At 38.5% G+C, this 6,316-nt stretch overlaps 1 pseudogene; it reads left to right on the forward strand.

Moving 5' to 3' along the window:
• Positions 1–371: 371 nt before the first annotated feature.
• On the forward strand, positions 372–1,293 carry LOC119528385 (annotated as a pseudogene).
• The last annotated feature ends 5,023 nt before the right edge of the window (positions 1,294–6,316 follow it).

Below are 6,316 nucleotides of genomic sequence, written 5' to 3' on the forward strand. Positions count from 1 at the left end.
TTAAAATGATAATTATTCCAATATAAATTGTATTCTAAACACCTCAAAGAACTTATAGTCACTTTATTATTGAACATCCAAATTAACCAATACAAGTTATTGGATCTACTATATGACCTTTATGGACAACTAAAATGGAATAATCATTTACTCAAAGGAATTCAGGAATTGTGTGATCCACCTCTAGTTTCTTTACTTTTACATTCCCTGTAAAATCTGCACTGCATAAAATAACCAGAAAAAAGCAAAAGGATCAGGAGGAGAAAGCCGGAAGACAGTGGTGTGGTTTGTGCTAAAATGAGGATTTTAGTTTTGGATACCGGAGTCTACAACACCAAAATCGGTTACCGCCATGAAAATGTCTCGTTAATTTCTTAGATACTAATATTATTATCACAGAAACATATTTTAACTTCACTTCAATTCAAGAATCAGTAAATGAAATCCTATTTGAAGAGTATCAGTTCTAAGCAGTATTAAGAGTAAATACTGGGGCTCTCAGTGCACATGGGTATTTCCAAGATAATCCTTCTGAATTATGCTATAACATTGTAGATAGTGGATATTCCTTTACACATAACATATTGTTCCTTATTGTAGAAGTAAAAAGAAAAAGGAAGCAATTATTCAGATAAATGTGGGAGGCAAGTTCTAAAGGAGATCATTTCTTACAGGCAGCTACATGTTATGGATGAAACACATGTAATTAATCAAGTAAAGGAAGATATATGGTATGTGTCTCAGGATTTTTATAGAGACATGGATATTGCAAAGTTGAAAGGAGAAGAAAATACAGTAATTATAGACTATGTTTTGCCTGATTTCAGTACAATGAAAAAGGGCTTTTGTAAGCCAAGGAAAGAGATGGTGTTAAGTGGAAATATAAATCTGGGGAACAAATTCTTCATCTGGCCAATGAGAGATTTGCTGTTCCAGGAATACTATTTAATCCTTCTGATATAGGATTAAAGAAATGGGAATTCCAAAAGCTATTGTCTATTCAACTCAGAACTTACCTGAAAGAAATGCAGTCGCATTTTTTTTAAGAACATGGATTGGATGGGAGTAAATTCCCTTTACCCAGGATTTAGGGATCAGGCTTACTCAGAAGTTTGATGTTTCACTCCAACAGATTATGATCTTTCTGTTGTGCTGCCTGAAAACGCTATTACTTATTCCTGGGAAGGTAGAAAACTGATATCAGAGAATGACGATTTTGAGGATATGGTGGTAACAAGAGACGATTATGAAGAAAATGGACATAACATCTGTGAAGAGAAATTTGATATTTAAGAAACATTTCTGAATGAAAGTCTCGACTGGTTGTGACTGAAAGGTTTAATTTCAGTATTTTTTTAAGAGGTTAAGGACCAGTGTTACCTGTCATCTGAGAGAAAGTCTCAAACTTGTGTAAATACTTTTGATCCATGGCTCTGTTTCAAAGGTGACCTAATTGGGTTATTATGTGCACTGTAACTCAGTAAACTGTAACTTTCATTTAGTTACAGTAAACTGTAACTTTCCTTTAGGAGCTAGACTACTGTTAACAATGTTTACGCTGTTTCTAAGAGTAGGTTAGAGTTCATTAGGTGAGAGAATACAGCTGCAAGCACAAACTTAACTGTTTTACTGGTCAATTTTCCTTAGAAGAAGATAGTTTTGTGTGACTGTGACTAGTAATTCGCTAAAGTGTTTACAGGCTGATGTGATTTCTCTCTCTTTTAGACTTAAGTATTTTATTTTTAAAATTGTCACTCTTGTTTATACATAATAAAGTTGGAAAAAGTAAAAAAAAATTTTTAAATAAATAAATAAATAAAATAACCAGAAAAGAGGAAACCATTGAATTCATTATAAATAGAATTATTCTTTTATTTGAGGTGAATATAAAGCTTGTGGATAGTACTGTAGCCCTGTTTCTTGAATTTAAATCTTTTTTACAATTCATAACAGTAGAAAAGCAAATCACCTAAGGAGAAGCTCCTAGTTTATTTATTCAAACAAGAATTTATTCAGAGCCCTTTATGCACGCTTTCTGAATAAGGCCAAAGGTCAATTGAGAAACAGGTGAATTATTTAACTCCCTTCTGTCTGCCCTAAAATTTTCCTTCTGATACTACAAGCATATGACCAAGTTTACACATAGCACAAAAGTCAGCTATCAAGAAACTGGCCCAGGTTCAATCCAACCTCATCTCCACTTGAGCATTCGCCCATTAATATGTATTAAGAACTCTCTGCATAGTTCAAAAGTTCTTAAATTTTTAAGTTGAGGGATTGTGAATCAACTTCCAGATTTTCTGCTAAATAAGATCCCAGCAGTCACTATTCTATGGATAAATGTGTTGGATTATGATGCCTCAGTAACCACTAGAGGTCGCATCTGGTTCAATTTACCCTGGCAGCCCAAGAAAAAGACTGAGTTCCCAGAAACCGGAGCACCTGGGCGGTTGAGTGCTCTCCTTTGCTGTTTCTTCCACCCCATCCAAATGCCCCGTGCCCTCTCCCTTACTTATGGTTTCCCTAAGCTCCCATTAATGCACTCTTTACCGAGACTTCCCAGTGCCTTCTGCACCAGACAATTCTATTTGTAACTCCTATCACTAGAATGTCTTAATCCTGAGTCCCAATTATTTAGGAAATCTACCTGATGAGGTGGTAGCAAATTGTATTAACTAGTTCAGACCACAAGCTTAATGAGTAATAGTTGATTGATGTCTTCATCTTATGTAGTTTTTTTTAATATAATGACTTTCAGAGACTGTGATTGAACCAGATAAAGAAAATCTTTGCAGCAATACAGTAGAATGGTTGAGTATATCTCATTGACTTTACAAAATGGATACGATGGAGTACACAAAAGAAAAACAGACTCTGTAAACTTGTTCTCTGGTATCAATTTCCACCCTGGATGAAATACTAGGCAAGTATTACTGCTTTTTTTTTTTTTTTTTTTTTTTTTTTTTTTGTAATAATCGGCTAAAAAAGTCCTACACTCTCTTTCAGACAATAAAAAGTCCAGTCCAATATAATAAGCACCTAACTGCAATCTTCATTTCAAGTTAACACTCCACCCCACACCCAGCTCTGACATGCTTCAGGTGTTTTAGCCTGCAGTAGGTAAGTGGGATGAGATTGGTTTTCTTTCCTTTGCTTGCTCAGCCCCTTTCTTGCTAGGTTAAGCCCAGGGAAGAGGGAGTTAGAGGAGAGGGCACATTTCTTACGTGATGGTATGGTTGGGATCTTGCATCATTTTCCTCTAGTCTCAAAGGCTGATTCTTTCTTTAAAGGGTTTTTGGAGCTGACCCTCAGAGAGCCTCCCACCCAGGTACCTCAATTGCCTCTCATCCAGCTGGCCCCTTACTGTTCCTCCCCCACCCCAATCCCTGGATTTCCAGCTGCCCATTCCATCCCTCAAGTCTCTTCACCATTCAAATCAATACTCTAGGGTAGGAGGCAGGTCAACTATCTTTCCCACCTTTGATCTACCTTTCTTGGGAAACATCCACCTTTGATCTACCTTTCTTGGAAGTGCCACTACTCCCAGCACAGCCCTCTGTTCTCTGCTGCCACGTGGAGGCATCTCAGCCACAGCCTCTCACCTTTACACACCCGCGACATGAGCCAAATATCAGTCCCTAACTCTCTTAAACTCCAAAAGACACAGCGCACCTTGACATCCTTCTCTCCCCCACAGAAGGGCAGAGAGAGATACAGCACACTGATAACACTGTCCAAAGAATTCCTCTCTCTTCGGCTTCCTCGATTTCAACCTTCTTTTTCATTTAAGTAGGTGATTGTCTAATCCTGACTTTGGTCACCATCTTTCAAGAACCATATGGATGATTTAGCACCTTTTCTCAAACGTGAGGGTCCTTGAGACCCAGTATTGTGTTCTTGGCCCTTAGGACCTCTGTTAACACTCAAAGATAAGAGGAAAAATATATATGCAATGTCCTGTGTGACCTTGGGAATATTGTTTTATCTTTTTAAAATATTTTCCAAATCTGTAAAATAGGGTCCATACAAGCACACACTTTATAGGGCTGTTGTAACAATTAAATGTGATAATAAGATTTTGGCAAAGAGAAGAGGTAGGAATAAAGACAAAATCTACTCCATATCATGGAAAACCTTTGGTAGCTACATCCCAGTGTCTCCTCCCACCACATCTAAAGCAGCAGAATGTTGTAGTAAATTCTCTGTAGAATGCACTTTAACCAACAGGAGACAGGAGACATGAGTGAGCTGCAGATGAATTTCCTCATCAATCCTCCATCTGATGGATTATTCTTAGGCACATTTTCTCTGGAGCCATGAGGCAGTGACCCACTCAGTATATTACTCTGAATTTGCTTCTTATCCTTCCCTGTCTCATTTGTTTCCTTCATTCTAGCCACCCTGGGATATGACTCTTATTAGCCATTATCACTTAAACTTTGCCTTGGACTCTGTTTTTTTGGGTTTTTTTTGTTTTTTTTTTTTTTAATTGGAGCTGAACTAAGGAATCAGAAATAGCATCATATGATATAAGATTCCCTTTATTGTGGAATGAATCCAAATAATCAATCTTTATTTTTTCTGGAAAAAAATAGAAATTTAGAGTTTGGACAGATATAATCTGGTAAAGCACTAAGTGTTTTACTAGTCACAGCATGATTGACTTCAACATTTTCCGCTTACCCACTGAACCAACCTAGTTCAGATCAACATTATCTCTGACCTAGACTTGTGCAATAAATTCCTAACTGGTCTCCTGACTCTGCTTCAACCCATTCTCCTCACTGTTGCCAAAATTGTTGCATTAGTTATGATACACTAACTGCTGTAATAATCCCAAAGCTTAACACAACATATGTTTACTTCTCTCACATCAGTGTCCAATGAAAGACAATGAATCTCTCCACCTAGTCTTACAGGGAACGTGCTTCCTTCTATCTAGCGGGTCCATCATCTGCTAAGGTTTGCAATCTTATTCTAGATCCTCTACTTTCCACTTACCAAGGAGCAAAGAGAAAAAATATGGAGGTTTACAGGGTCAGCCTATAAGGGGCATGCATAACTTCTGCCCACACCCCCTAGGCCAGAACTCAGGCCTATGACCCCTAACTGCAAGGGAGCTAGGGAAGATAGTCTAGTAGCATGTTCAGAAAGAAGAGGTGACACATAGATATTAGCAGGCACCAAAACTCTTGCTAAAATGAATACTTGATCATGTCACTTCCCTGCTTTAAATGCATCAGGGACTTCTCATTGACCCTGGAACAATGTCCAAACTCATTATCAAGTCATTGGTTCTCCAAACTCTTATCTTTGTCAGTGTAGCTGAGCTTCTGACCCTCTCCCACTAGCAGTACACATTATGATGACTTTCCTCTAATAGTTCTTACTCTCTATTGATTCCAATTCTTCCTTAGACACTAGTAATAATAATAGCTACCATTTATTGAGCACTTGCTATCTGTCAAGCACTGTCCCCAAAACTTTTCTCATTGAGTCCTTACAACAATCCCATAAAGTAAGTATGATTATAACCACTTTACAGATGGAAACTGTGACACAGGGAAGTTAGGTTAATTCACCCAAGCTCAGACAGCAATTAACAATGGAAAGCAATTCAAACCTGTTCTAGTTTGTTAATGCTGCGGAATGCAAAACACCAGAGATGGATTGGCTTTTATAAAAGGGGGGGGGGGTTATTTGGCTACACAGTTACAGTCTTAAGGCTATAAAGTGTCCAAAGTAACACATCAGTAATCGGGTACCTTCACTGGAGCATGGCCAATGGCGTCCGGAAAACCTCTGTTAGCTGGGAAGGCACATGGCTGGCGTCTGCTCCAAAGTTCTGGTTTCAAAATGGCTTCCTCCCAGGATGTTCCTCTCTAGCAAGCTTGCTCCTCTTCAAAATGTCATTCACAGCTGCACTCAGTCTCATCTCTTTGAGTCAGCACGTTTATATGGCTCCACTGATCAAGGCCCACTCTGAATGGGTGGGGCCACGCCTCCATGGAAATATCCCATCAGTTATCATCTACAGTTGGGTGGGGTGCATCTCGATGCAAACAACCTAATTCAAACGTTCCAACTTAATCCCCACTATTCTGTCTGCCCCACAAGATTGCATCAAAGAATATGGCTTTTTCTGGGGGACATAATACATTCAAACCGGCACAAAACCCACATCTAATTCCAAAGCCTCCTTCTACTCCTAGCTTCACTTTGCCATACTTTACCACCATCAATCACCCTCTCCATCTGCCTAATACCTTCTTATCCTTAGGATGTCAGTTTAAACCTCTCTTCTTTCAGGAGTCAT

Source organism: Choloepus didactylus, chromosome 1 (assembly GCF_015220235.1).
Source record: "Choloepus didactylus isolate mChoDid1 chromosome 1, mChoDid1.pri, whole genome shotgun sequence".
In the NCBI taxonomy this organism is placed as follows: domain Eukaryota; kingdom Metazoa; phylum Chordata; class Mammalia; order Pilosa; family Megalonychidae; genus Choloepus; species Choloepus didactylus.